We start from the raw sequence: 14,708 nt of genomic DNA, 5'->3' as shown, positions 1-14,708 counted from the left end.
AATATTTTGCTGAGTTTACACACGTATAATATTCAAATAATGGAACTAAACAAAAAAAGGGTATACAGATGAATATCCATTTTGTATCTGTGTATTCAAAATGGTTAGGATAGATATATAGTTACATTCTCTTAATGAATAGAGGGATTTGTTGTAATAGTGTTTGTAAACAGGATATCATTTCTGCATCTTGTACAGCAAATGACCACTGGGAAGAGAGTATGCAATGTGTTAATTATTGAAACTGTCCTACCAATTTGATTTGAAACTGCCATTGCTATTTGTTTCTCAATAAAATTATGGAAAAAAATGAGCATAATCCTTTGAACAAAATTTTATGTACAACAACAGAATTTGGCTTTGAAAATATCTTTAATTTCAGTCCTGTTGCCATCCTGGCCCATGCTCACAAGAATGCTTGTCAGGGTAAGAGTAAAGATAGTTAATCATATCTACTGCACCCATCATAAAACATCAGCCATAGAGGGCAGGCAGATTACAGGGAATTAGCATTCGTGAATACTGCAGTATAACTGGTTCTCTATGAGCTGTATACCATATCTATAACCACAACACAGGCTCCTTAGGTGCAAGCCAAAACTGCTAACACTTTGCTCTCTTCTAACACCTATTATCAACACCTAATGAAATTTAAATATTCATTGATTTCCTGCTGTTTGATCTTTTCTAAAACAGTCTCCCTCAGGGGGCTACACAGAGAGCAACAAGGGCAGAGGAAGACATAGAAGACAGGAAGACAGAGAATTCACGAATGCTAATTCCCTGTAAGAACCACAGATAACTGATTCTGAAAATCATGTGCAATGATCTACAATCACAATCATAGCCAAGCACATCTGTCAGATTTTATGCAAAACTGCAATTCAGGCAGTCAAATTACAGAATTGAAAAGCATTTTTAATCTCTCTATTGTTAATTTTAATATATTAAACTTCACATGGCTAATCAATCTTTGCACATTCTTCTGCAAGTTTAATTTTTTTTAAAAAATCAATTGAGATACTTGATCACATTAGATCACAGAGACTGGTCTACTTAATCAATGTCAGTCATGACTAGGGCAAGGGTAGTAATCAGATCCACTAACCCAACATAAGATGTGGGCAATAGGGAACAGACCAGCAAATTTCAGGAATGAAGGAAGCACAGCAATCCCTGTCTCAGGGCAAGTTCCACACCTTTCTCAGATGTTTCTCATATCAAATGTATACTGCTTGTCTGTCCATTACTTAAATCCTTGCTTAAACTGTTAGAATCTTGGCTCTATTTTTGTTACCTACAAATATAGCTCAAAGTTATACCCTTTAACAGAAAACTGATCATGATAATTTTGTGTCATAGCTTATAAATATTCTGAAATGTCTCTAGAGACTACCATTTATGTTAGGAGCTGTATTCTCGTAACTGTAGGAGAAAGTTCCATGATGTGTGCCACTGTCACAGATTTCAGTGAAATATACAAACCTACACACATCCGAAAGTGGCAAAACGCTAACAACTATTACAGCTAGGTAGTGAATACATGGGAATTTTTTCCTTTTTTGTTCTTTTGCTTGGTTTTGTTCTGTTTCATTGTTTGCTTGGGTTTGTTTGGTTGGTTGGTTTTGATTTTGGAGACAGGGTTTCCCTATGTGGTTCAGGCCGGCCTTGCACTCACTCTGCAGCCCACACTGGCCTGCGGCTCCAGGTGATCCTACAGCTCAGCCCCCAGGTGCTGGAATTACAGGCATGCGCTTGCAGCTTTTTTTAACTCCTCTATGTTTAAAATCTTTTCCAGTGAAAAGTTGCATGCAAATCTTCACTCACTTGCAAACGGCTATCTTCTTTCTCCTAATCAGAACTGAGCCGCCAAGTATGCCCTAGCGCACGCCCAGGGATCACGCACGCTGCCTCCACCCTGACACCAACGTGTGGTTACCACAGATTCTGTTGCTATTGTGAATGATACTTTGGTTGGCCAAATATATTTAATACATAGCAAGGCTCTAGATTAAAATACTGAAAAGTGAAAAAAGAAAAAATGATCACAATTTCACACAGGAAGTAAAAAGAGAAAAAACAACTATCCATCCCAACCACTCTAGGAACTTCTAGAGTTCCTAGAAGACCTAAAGTATGGTGTGATGACTGTAGTTGCTGACTCTGGTTTTATATTTGACATTTGCTAAGATAGAGTATCTCAGGTGGTGACCCTGAACAGAAATCTCTCAGTAAATGTCTTTTCTTTTTCCGATTAAACACACTTAGGGTATACACAATATTTTTATATATGCATATACTGTGAATGATTACCACAATGAAGCTGATTTACATATCAATCTCCTCACATTATAGTACCTTCTTGTTTGTAGGGGCACCACCTGAGATACTCTATTTTAGCAAATGTCAAATATAAAACCAGAGTCAGCAACTAGTCATCACCATACTTCAGGTCTTCCACACATTAGACCTCAGACCGTCACATTTGCCTCAGTGAATGTGTTCTTGTGTACAGCAATCTCAGGGCAGTGACAGAGCCCAAACGTCCATGCTCTGAGCTAGACTCTGACGCTGGACTTCTGAGACCACATGTAGAAGGCATTCGTTCACACATTCATACAACTATCCGAAATCACGACTCCCCACAGGCCTTTAAGCACAGGTAACCAGATCTCCTGCATGACATGCCGGAGATGCCCTACGGCAAAGCAGCAGCACGGCTGGAAAGTTGTATCTGTACTGACGCCACCATACCTTGCACTCTGGTGTTATCAGGTATATTTGATCCTCTCCATAGTCCAGTGAGGTAAGCTGAGCCAGTATTTCAGGGAAGACAGTTAAGTGCCAAAGATGTATGACAAGGACATTCAACTAGAAAACAATAGAAACAAAGTTTCTACTTACATCTTCTGACCCCCAGGTTCAGGGTCTGTCTCACTACACAGAGTAGTGTAGTACTCTCTGCCTGCCCTCTCACCCTCCCACAGGCATGATGCTTTCCTGAACACCAACCCCAGAACCAAAAGGCCAAACAACACTCATATGAGAGGGACAGGGGTGGGCACTCAGAGAACACATGCAGAATCATTCTTTTGTGTTTTTGTTTTTGTTCTTTCTTTTTTATACAGGTTCTCACTACATGGCTTGGACTCGTAGTGATCTTCCTGTCTCAATCCCTCTAGTGCTGAGATTATAGGTGTATACCACCACACCCGGTTTCAGGGCTGCGGCAGAACCTGGCATGCAGTACCAGGGATCGAACTCAGGCCCTTGCATTTGCCAGGCAGGAGCTTATACTTCCGAGCTATCTCTCCAGCCCCAGAATCATTCTTTTTTTAATGTATTTAGTACAGGGTCTCACTACATAGATTGGACTTGTAGTGATTCTCCTGTTTTCAGCCTCCCAAGCACTGGGATTATAGATGCGCACCACCATGCCCAGTCTCAATTGCTGTCTCAGCATGCCCTGGGGGCAGGGCAGGCACAGCATGCTGGGGATTGAACCCCAGCCTCTGTGTTCTGCCTAGGCAGGCGCATTAGTCCACTGAGCTATCTGGCCAGCTCCCCCAGAAACATTCTTAACATTACTACTAATACTATCATCATTTCCAATTACTGTAATTGCAACTAGCAATTATACTTCCTTTGTATAGACAATAACCCTTAAGATATTTTGGACATAATATCTCTCTCTCTCTCTCTCTCTCTCTCTCTCTCTCTCTCTCTCTCTCTTCCCCCTCCTGTTGGCCAACTAAAGTAAATGACAACAAACAAGCACAATGTACCCTTGTTTTTAATCTTTATTATATTATAATCAGGTGCAAATATCTCTTAATGTTGAAAACTTTCATTTTAATAAAATGCAAAGATAAATTATAATGGCATTACTATAAATTTCACAAATACACATGAAAGCAGCAACACTGCAGGGGAGAATACGGTGGCCCCACATGATGGCCAAAGAGGCTCTCCATTGCTTCATACCCAACCTTCTACAGAGGTTTAGCAGTATGGATGCTGAACATGTGCAACTGCTGGCAAACAAAACACCAAGGAAAGCCAGTCTGGGAGCACCTACATGCACCTGGCCTCCAGCCCTGTCTCCTCTACTCATTAACTTAATCAAGTTAATGAGGGCTGCTTCCTCATCTGAAGGTTGGAATGCCTATTCCAAGGATGCTGGACTCCACAAAGCAGAGACAGAGTGATTCAATGCCTCACAAACTGAGCCACTTGGGCCCCTAGGAATACTGACCAAGCAGGTGCATCTACAGCCACTCAAAACAAATAGGAAGACACATGATATACTTTCCAGAAACATCAATCTTACTTAAAGATTTTGATGAGGGAAGGTTAAGCAAGGGAATTAATAATTTAAAAGTTGCTCATATGAAACAAGTATAGATTATGGAGTACAATGCAATGATGGTGTGAATTTTTAAGATAAAGCACCTTTTTTACCTGCCTAGGACACTTCTAGCTTTGCTCTAAGTGCAAGGCAGAAGAGAAAAGTAGCACAGACTCCATTCTCATTAAACTTAGTGCCAAGAGAAAGTGTGGGCTGGCAGAGAATTTCAACACCACAGTGGTCTCTGTTCCAGAGAATTCTTTTCAAAATCAGGAGTCTCAGACTTTTGCTAGTTACAGGGAGAATACTAGGCACCTATTTTCCCAACTCCATATCACATGTCCTAGAAAAGTATTACTGAGGCTCATTAACTCACCAGCCTGCCTTAAGACCTGCTGCCCAGTCCCCAGTGGTACATCATGACATCCCTTCAACCTTACACCAATTGGTAACACACTCAGTATTTGCAGTAATTTTCATTTAAATGGGTGTATCAATACTCTAGGTAAACAAGCTTTTCAACTTAGATTGTCTCTAAAATTCTTTATTGTTAAATACATTTTTAAATGCTGTGTTGGCCAGCCTGCAAGACAGCAACCCCAGAGTCCACCTCACGATACTCATGGCTCCTTGTCAGCCCCCTCTACCCTGAGCAGGGCTGGCATAGGTAACCACCACAGTATTGCTGCGCGACCAAGTGAGACTTCAAAAGCTCGTTCAAGAAACTGCAGCTTCCATCTCATTATATCTTCAGAGGGAAGCTGGCAACTGTGGAATGAGGATATGCAATAAACAACAAGCCTCTTCCACAACCAGCCAGAACAAGCCTCCTCACATCCTCTAAGTGAATCTCCTTGGACCAGCTCTCCCGGCCTCAGTCAGTCCTGACTGCAACCTCATGAGACTTCAATCAGAGACCTGGCTGCTCCCAAGTTCCTGACCCCCACACAGCCTGCACAACACTGATTATCACTGTTTAATTTGAAAGTTTTGAGGTAGTTATGCAATAATAACTAGTATAATATCATGTATCAGCCCAATAATAAAATGAATCCCATGTACCTAATATGCAGTTGATATTTTACTATAATACCGGGTTTGGTCTGGGAGAGTCCTGTGTGTGCGCAGCTCCTGGGTGCACTCCCCAGCTCATTACTCACCATACCCCACCACCAAGACTCACTACGAGCCTGAATTTGGAGTTCACCATTTCCTTTGTTCCTCTTTACGGTTTTGCTGTGTAGGTATTTGCTATGTTATGTTTTGCCTAACTTGGGCCAAATACAAGTAAAAAGATACCGTGTGCCTAGGACACTTATAGCTTTGCTCTGAGTGCAGGACAGAAGCGAAAAGCAGCACAGACTCCATTCTTTCAGACTTGTTTCTTCCAGTATGATTTTATTTTGAGATTCATCTTTGTTCATTTAAATAGGTATAGTTCAAATTAGACCCTCCCCCGAAGGAAAGACCAAATCAAAATATGGGCAAGTGAAATGAATAAAAGTTCCACAGTAGTACAGATGGCCAACGTTCAACATCACTGGTCATTACTGAAATTCAAATTAAAAAGCTAAGCTAGAAAATTGGTCAAATGTGTTTAAGCGGGACTAGGCCTCTGTGCCTAAAGCAGACAAGCTACCTCAGTCCTAAGATAAGCATCCTGACTGGTTAATGTCAACTATTAGTCTCTAGGCAACCTTGTGTCATGTGTTGCTAACTTTGCCAAAGTATAAATAAATGTCCATACTGTTGCTGGCAGGGAGGGGTGTGGTCATTGCCAACCAGGCAGACAAGTCACCAGCTAACCCAGCTGTTGTCTTCTTGTCTATCTTTTCCTCATTCCTGCCGCCGTTTCTCCCCAGGTAGAACAGATTACACTGAGACCCACAGATCCTTACACATCTGATCCCAAAAAGAACAGCCATCAAGAAATGAAATAACACAAATGTTATCAATCCAGCTATGCTTATCTTAGGACTGAGGTAGCTTGTCTGCTTTAGGCACAGAGGCCTAGTCCCGCTTAAACACATTTGACCAATTTTCTAGCTTAGCCTTTTAATTTGAATTTCAGTAATGACCAGTGATGTTGAACGTTGGCCATCTGTACTACTGTGGAACTTTTATTCATTTCACTTGCCCATATTTTGATTTGGTCTTTCCTTCGGGGGAGGGTCTAATTTGAACTATACCTATTTAAATGAACAAAGATGAATCTCTTTCTGGCTAGCTTCCCAAAATTGTTAAAGATACATTACAATGGTACACTATAAACATGATTATAGTAGCACCATTCACCATAGCTAAGTCTTCAAAATGGCTGTATGTCCATGAACAGATGAAGAAAATGCAGTACAAATGCACAATGGAATACTATTCACCCATAAATAAACCCGAGTCATCTGTAGGAAAATAGATGCACCTTGAAACCATAATACTAAACAAAAAAATTAGACAGAAAAGGCTAAATATGATCTGGCCATGAAATTTCTCATATGAGAAACTGAAAGTCTAAATAATTTAAAAAGTAAAATAAAATACAGATGCTAGGAAACATGAAGATAGACCTTTTGTGGATAGAAAGGGTACTTAGGCTGGGGAGATAGCTCAGCAGTCTAAGCACCTGCCAGGCAAGTGCAAGTCCTAAATTCCATCCCAGGTACCGCATGCCATACCAGCTCCAAACCTGGGCATGGTGGTACACACCTATAATCCCAGTGTCAGTGGCTGGCTAAATAGCTCAGCAGATTAAAGCGCCTGCTTAGGCAGACACAGGTGCTAGGAGTTCAATTCCAGGAACTGCCATGCTGGCCCCGCCCTTGGGGCACAGAGATGGCAGTTGAGACTGGGCATGGTGGCACATGCCTATAATCCCAGCACTTGGGAGGATCACTACGAGCCTGATCTGCACAATGAGACCTTATAGACCCTGTCCTAATATACCAAAAAAAAAAAAAAAAAAATCCCAGCATCAGGAGGTGGAGACAGGAGGATCACTGTAAGTCCAAGATGCATTGAGACCCTATACCAAATAAATAAATAAATAATAAATAAGGGTACACACAGTACAGGGAGAAGAGGGAATAAAAAAGATATATGTATATATGATAAATGTCATTATGCATGACATACTGTACTAATAAAAAAAGCTCAGCCATTCTTTTACATTTGAATGGAATCTCATTAGTTTTGATTCTCATTTCAAATCATTAATGGTGCTGACATATTCTCATGTGCTCATTTGATATGCATCTACAGATTGTACTATCTGCCATACTCATTGTCTGTATTAAAACTCTGCTCTACGTAGCTGTTGTGCCTTTGTGGTGGTTGTTGCTCACCTACAGAAGCACTGAAGTAGGCACTATATATATACAGACTCATTTTATCCCTATGAAATCCCAGGGGATAGTTTATGGTGGAAAAAGACTTCATGTTCAAAAGATACTTTTTTTTTTTTTGGAGACAGAATCTCACTATGTAGTTGTGACTGGCCTTGAACTCACTATTAGAACATGTTGGCTTAAACTTGCAGCAATACTCCTCTCTCAGCCTCCTGGGTGCTGGGACTACAAGCATGTACCACCTCACCCAGCTCTAAAAGATATCTGAATAACTATCATGTGCTGTGAGCTAGTGTCTATACCTATGTACTCTACCAGTTCTGTGATTTGGGCAAGTCATTTTCATCTTTAAGAGTCAGTTTCCTTCTCTGTTAAATAGGATCTCCAGTATAAAATGCCCTCTCTGGAACTGAGTGAGAGTTCCCCCCACCTACTGCTTTTTTTGTGGTACTAGGGATTGAACCCAGGGCCTGAAGCAGACTAGGCAAACACTTGGTCACAAAATTATATGCTGAGGCTTTATTTTTAAACTTTGACACAGGGTCTTATGAAACTTTCCAGATTGGTCTTGCCAGCATCCAAAGTACCTGGTGTGCACCACTGCACCTACCTGGGTAAGAATAAAGAAAAATGCTGAACAGAACACATGGCCCATCCATAATATCTAAGAAAATGTTAGTACCAACTGCTTCAATTATCCTAAACCATCACATAGTGTTCTGAGGCAGCGCCTCTGTCCCTCACAGTTACCTGCTCTGGACAGTTGCTCAGTAGGTTTTACTCTATTCTGAATCAAATACCATGTCAAATATATATGATTTGGCCTATCTCTTTTCCATGCCCATCTCTCTTCAGCAATAGCTTACATTACACTGGTCCAGAATGATGGGGCTAGGCCAGTTTTACAAAGCAGACCTACTATGAAATGATCTCAATAGGTGACATTTTGAAGTTATTATTTCTACCACATGGTGTAAACTTCTTTGAAATTCACAACAGTTCTTTCCTTCCTGTCCAAGTTCACAAAATTTCTCATTACTTAATGTCAACAGAAATATTTGCTATTTTGCTAGAAATACACATCAAATTATCATAAAATTACTACTGCCACCTAAGAAATTGGATTAACTAAATCTATAGAAGTCATGTTTGATTACAGAATTCTAAAGAATTTTTTTGCAAAACTACTACAAATAAAATCAGTTGCAATAAATAAAACGTTTATCTTAATCTTATAGGTGAAACAGTATAACCACCACCTGTTTTTTTTTTAAAGCAATGTTTTACTCTCCTGCTTTAAGCTTAAATTTGTCCAGCTTTGAGTTCATTTTTCCCCCACTCAAGATGACAGCGATAGGGTGAGGGACGCAGCATGTGAATCCATTAGAAGGAAAAGTCTCTGAAATTACCACAGGTCTCCAGGTCGAATCTGGCCTACGCACGTGGGCACTGTATGGCTGCGGCTGAGGCTGCACCGTCACTCTAATACACTATATCCTGTGCCTAGAATGTTACAGCTGTCTGGGTCACCGCTTTAGAGAACTATTTATCTGCAGCAGTGACACTATAAAGAGGAAAAGCTTTCCTTTTTGTTGAGGGAAAGCTTTCCTTGTAATTAGCAAAACAAGCATGCCTCTTATTTGAAGAGAGACCGGAAAGGCAGCTGAAGAGTCAATTGTACACAACCGCTTTAGAAAATAATTTGGCATTGCTTACAGAAGCTGAACAAGTGCAGCCTCAGCCCAGCTTTCTTCTCCTAGGTATACACCCCACACACACTACTGCCTGTGTACATCCGGACACAAGCACTGCATTATAAAAGGCAGCATTATTCAAACTAACAAAAAAAAAAAAAAAAAAAAGACAAATGCCTACAGGGTTCTCAGTACTAGAATAGAGCTGAAAATTGTGAGCATGTTCACTTAATGAGAACTCATACGTAGTGGCTAAAAAAAAATGAATAAGGGCCGGAGAGATAGCTCAGTAGAATAAGTACTGGTCTGGCAAGCACAAGGTCCTGAGTTCAATCCCTGATACCACAAAAAAAAAAAAAGAATAAAATGTAATATGATGTCTTCAACTCTTTCAGGAAGATGCCTAGAAGAAAAAAAGAAAAGCTGGGTTGAATGGAATTTCTAGTTTTAATTTTCTGAGAAAGATCCACACTGATTTCCATAGTGGTTGTGTTAGTTTCTATTTAAACCAACAATATAGAAGAGTTCCTCCCACAACCCTGGCCCATAACCTCACCAGCATGTTTTATACTTTTCTTTCTTGGGGTGGGGGGTGGTCTTTTCGAGACAGAGTCTCACTATACAAATTCAGGCTGGCCTTGAACTCACTTTGTAGCGCAGGTCGTCTTCAAACTTGCAGAGATTCTTCTGCTAGAATTACAAGCATATATTAGCACACCAGGCCTTAGCATTTGTTTTGTTTTGTTTTGTTTTTCTTTTGAGTCTGTGATGATAGCCATTCTTTCTGGAGTAAAATGAAATCTCAGTGCTGTCTTGATTTGCATTTTTCTAATGGGCAAAAATGCTGACTATTCTTCCATGTATTCATTTACATATTTATTTGGACTTCTGAGAAATGTCTATTTCAATTGTCCATTTTTTGACTGGGCCTTTTGAGGGTAGGTCTAATTTTTTTTTCCCCAGTACCAAGGATCGAACTTAGGACCTAGTGCTTGCCAGCCAGGTGCTTATTGTACTAGGCTATCTCCCAGGCTGGCCCCAATTCTTTGTATGTTTTAGATATTATTCCTCTGTCCAAGGCAAAAGTTTTTTCCCATTCTGCAGATCATCACTTCACTCGGTTGGTTGGTTGTGTTGCTATGCAGAAGCTTCTTAATTTGATATAACCCCATTTGTTGATTCTTGGTGCTACTTCTTATGTAGTTGGGGTTCTGTTCAGAAAGTCATTGCCTATTCCTATGTGAAGAGTTATATTTATTTTATCTTCCAGCATAGTTTTTTTAATATCTAAGTTTTTGATACATTTTGATTTTATTTTAGTACAAAGTGAGAGAGATATGGTATAGTTTCACACAATGGCTCAACTTTAAAAATCCAGTAAGAGCAAATCATCTAGAAAGCTCACACTTTATTGGTAGGAACACAATGAGCGAAGGGGTAAGCACCAAACTGGTATATCCACACCACAGAACACCACCAAACATTACTAATGAACAAATCACTGATACACACAACACGGATGATTTTCAATGAATTATGCCAAGTCAAACAAGCTAATCTAAAAAAAAAGTTATAACCTCTATAATTCAGTTTATATGATATCCTAGAAAAAGGTCAAACTATAAAGACAGAGAATAGATCAGTGTTAGCAGAAGTTCAGGGAAAGAAAAGGTTTGACTACAAATAGGCAGCACTAAAAAATCTGAAAAGTCATGGAACTGTTCCAGTGCTGTTTGTGGTAGTGGACACATGAAGGTATGCACTGACATTCATAAAACTTTGCCATGGACTAAAGGATTATATTCCTCCAAATGTGTATGTTGAAACCCTAATCCCCAATGTCATGGTATCTGTACTTGGGACCTTTTGAAAGGCTATTGGGTCACAATAGGATGAGATGAAATACAATTCTTAGTCCTTATAAGAAAAGAGGGGGCTGACGAGATAGCTCAGCAAACTGAAGTGCCTGCTTAGGCAAGCTTAGGCAAGCACAGGGACCATGGTTCGATCCTTGGCACCAAATGCCATGCCAGGCCCACCCCCAGGGTGGGCTGAGCTGGCCACAGAGTCCAAGCATAGTAGCTCACGCCTGTAATCACAGCATTGGGAAGGCTGAACAGGAGGATCACCACGAATCCGATCTGCATAGTGAGACCCTATACCAAATACACAAAAAAAAAAAAAAAAAAAAAGCACTAAAAGATTTTGTCATTTTATTAGTTTGTAAAGCAAGGAAATAGCTTGAAATGTGTAATATTCCCCAGATGACCAACCAAAATGGAACTGACAGACAGAAAAGCAGTGAAGGAGAACGCCCGTCATCAGCTTCCGTCCTCCTAGCTACAGGAGAATGAAGTCACTTCTTACCACTTACAGGCTCCGTGCCAAGGCTGCCCCCACTCCCGGTGCCAATCACAAGCTCTAGGCTGCTCTACCTGAGCTTCTGACTGATCATTCATGGTTGCCAAGACGTTTTCCTCAAGCGTCATTAATTTCCTGGCACAGATCTCAGAACTCAGGGAAATACTGTGTATCAGCTTATGATAAAGGACATCACAAAGGATACGGGTAAACGTCTAGATGGAAGAGATGAGGAGGACAAAGGATGAAGGGCAGGCTTAAAGTTTCTTCCACGCCTTCTGTGGGAACACCCTCACCCCCTCACCCCACTCCCACTCCTGCATGCAGCCGTGTGTTCAGCTGACTAGAAGCTCTCCAAACCACGTGCTTCTGGGTTCTTACGAAAGTTTCAGTAGAAAGCTTCTGTCATAGACACTACTGATTAAATCTTCAGCCGTCAATGATCAACCTTCGGCTCCTTCCTCTTCCTTTCTGGAGGCCAGTAGGCAGGTAGAGGACTGAAAATTCCAACGTTCTAATCCTCCCTTGGTCTTTCCCAGGCCCAGCTCTTATCTTGTACCTGGGAACGAGTTGGAGACTAGCAACCAGTACTCATTAGTAGATAACAGACACTCATATGACTGTAGATTTAGGAGGGTTGGGGGCCAGGGAAATGGCTCAGTGGAATAAGCGCTTCCCTGGCAAGCACAAGAGCCTGAGTTCAATCCCCGGTACTGCAAAAAAAAAAAAAAAAAAAAAAAAAAAAAAAAAAAAAGATTTAGGAGGGTTTTAGGAGTTATATGCCTGGAACCAGGAGCAGAAACCAAATACGATTCATTGCTAGCTGGTTATGATTTTGGAGAACTGTACCCCTCACCTGGAGTTATATTCCCAGTCCTTTTTTTTTTTTTTTTGAGATAGGGTCTCACTAAGTCACTAAATTGCTCAGAGTGCTGGGATAACAAGAGTGTGAACCAACACATCTGACCTAGTTCCAAATATGTATTTCTTTAGATCTTTTCTGTAGTACCAGGGATTGAACTTGGGACCCTACACTTGTGAGGTAGGCATTTATGCCGCTGAGCTGTATCCCCAGCCCCTAAAATATGTATTTCTTAATGTATCACAGTATGATCACCCACTTTCAGATGTCAGTTTTCCATCACATACGTTATTCTGTGCCATGCAAGATCTAGTATTCCCCAACTTGTTGCAAAGATTCACCTTACCAGCTTTCTAGTCACTGCTCTCCTGATACTTCCCTCGGACACAGAGTCCAGACAGCCCTAATCTACACAGTTCTAGTCTCTGTAAACACTGCTCCTACTGCTGAGCTTCAGTTCAACTGTCCAGTGTACCTGGAAAGCACGTCCCAACCCTGGCTCCTTCAAGGCCATTCTGTTCTGTGCTCTACAAACTGAGGGAGATGTTCTGGTCCCAAGGGCACTGTCTCTGCACTTACTTGTCCTGCCTGTGTCAGAAATAAAAGTTCCTTGAGGGCAGTTTTTATCAAGCAACATTTGTATTTCTGGCCGATAACCTGTCAATGTGGGGGGTGGGTTGGAGAGGCTGAGGCAGGAGGATGGCAAGTTCAAAGCCAACCTAGGAAACTCAGCCAGACTTCTCTAGTCCCTAAATTTAAAAAAGGGCTAGAGGAAGTGCTCAGCATTCCCTAGACTCAATCCTTAGTACCAAAGGGGGGAAAAAAGGAAGGCAAGGACTATTGGAAAAGATATACTAACTTTATTAGGAGCCTGCTACTTACCAGGAACTATTCTGCCTAGAAGAGAGAAATGACCCAACAGCAAGCTCTCTGAACTTACAGTCCAGTAAGAATGTGCTATTTTTTAAAGAAAACTCTATATACATACATATATATGCTATGTACATATGTATGTATAAAGCAAACACATCAAAATATTAATACGGGGCTGGGGATACAGCTCACTGGTACAAGGTCCTCCCTAGCAAGAGCAAGATCTTGAGTTCAATTCCTGATACCAAAATCATGTTAATAAAAAACCGGGAGCTGGGTAGTCACTGTATTATTCTCCATATTTTTCTGATCATTTCAGATATTTCAATGACACCAAAAATGTTAGTAAAAAAAATAAATAAATATAAAGTTTCTACTCTCCAGGGGACAAAAAAAATGGTTCCTCACACATTTTAATGGATTCTGGATACAGAAAAGGTTACTATAATTGATTTGTTTTTAACATTATGCTCCACCATTGAAAAAAATGAAAAAATTCAGACTACTGAGTTCACCTGATAATTAGAAGAGGTTCTTAGTATAGAATTTCCTCATTTTCACTTTCATATCCTCTGGAATGGTAAATGATTAAAAAATAACAAAGTCATAGCCATTTCTAATACATTTTATTCACAGGAGAAGATGCCCTGATAATAACTAAATATTCTAGTCCTGCAATGTGCTTAGGATTTACAGATGTGACCCCATAACTAACATGGAGGAAAAGCATTATCCCTACATTACGATTGAGGAAATCCACATTTCAACAAGCAATTAATTCAGCATCTAGGAATCTCATTGCACGCAAATTCACCTCTGACAAGAGCCAGAAACCTTGGTTTTGTTTTCACTAGGACATTTGCTTCTCCCTGTCTGATATTCCCTCTCATTTCGCCAACATTTCTGGCCTCCATAAATAAGTGAATCTGAGCCAAAGAGATAGCTTGCTGGTCTAGGTGCCTGCCTACAAGTGCAAGGACCTGTGTTCGAACCTCGGTACTGCATGCTATGCTGGCACTGTGCCATGCTGGCCACTAAAACCAGGCATGGTGGCACACACCTATAATCCCAGTACTAGGGAGGCTGACACAGGAGGATCACTAGGAGTCTGAGCTGAGTAGCGAGACCCTGTACCAAATGAATGAATGAACAAATATTTTTTAAAAAATAAGCTTATTTCAAATTCTCTGTCTCTCTGTCTCCATCTGTCTGTCTCTGTCTTTCTCTGT

At 40.7% G+C, this 14,708-nt stretch overlaps 1 protein-coding gene across 4 annotated transcripts in view; it reads right to left on the bottom strand.

Moving 5' to 3' along the window:
- Positions 1-14,708, bottom strand: part of Sgms1 (sphingomyelin synthase 1) — a 324,088-nt gene that overhangs the window by 291,920 nt on the left and 17,460 nt on the right. The gene's annotated exons all lie outside the window — the stretch shown is intronic.

Source organism: Octodon degus, unplaced genomic scaffold (genome assembly GCF_000260255.1).
Source record: "Octodon degus isolate 3935 unplaced genomic scaffold, OctDeg1.0 scaffold00005, whole genome shotgun sequence".
NCBI lineage: Eukaryota > Metazoa > Chordata > Mammalia > Rodentia > Octodontidae > Octodon > Octodon degus.
The sequence above is the reverse complement of the archived record's forward strand: the minus strand, read 5'-3'. Positions and strand labels throughout refer to the sequence as shown.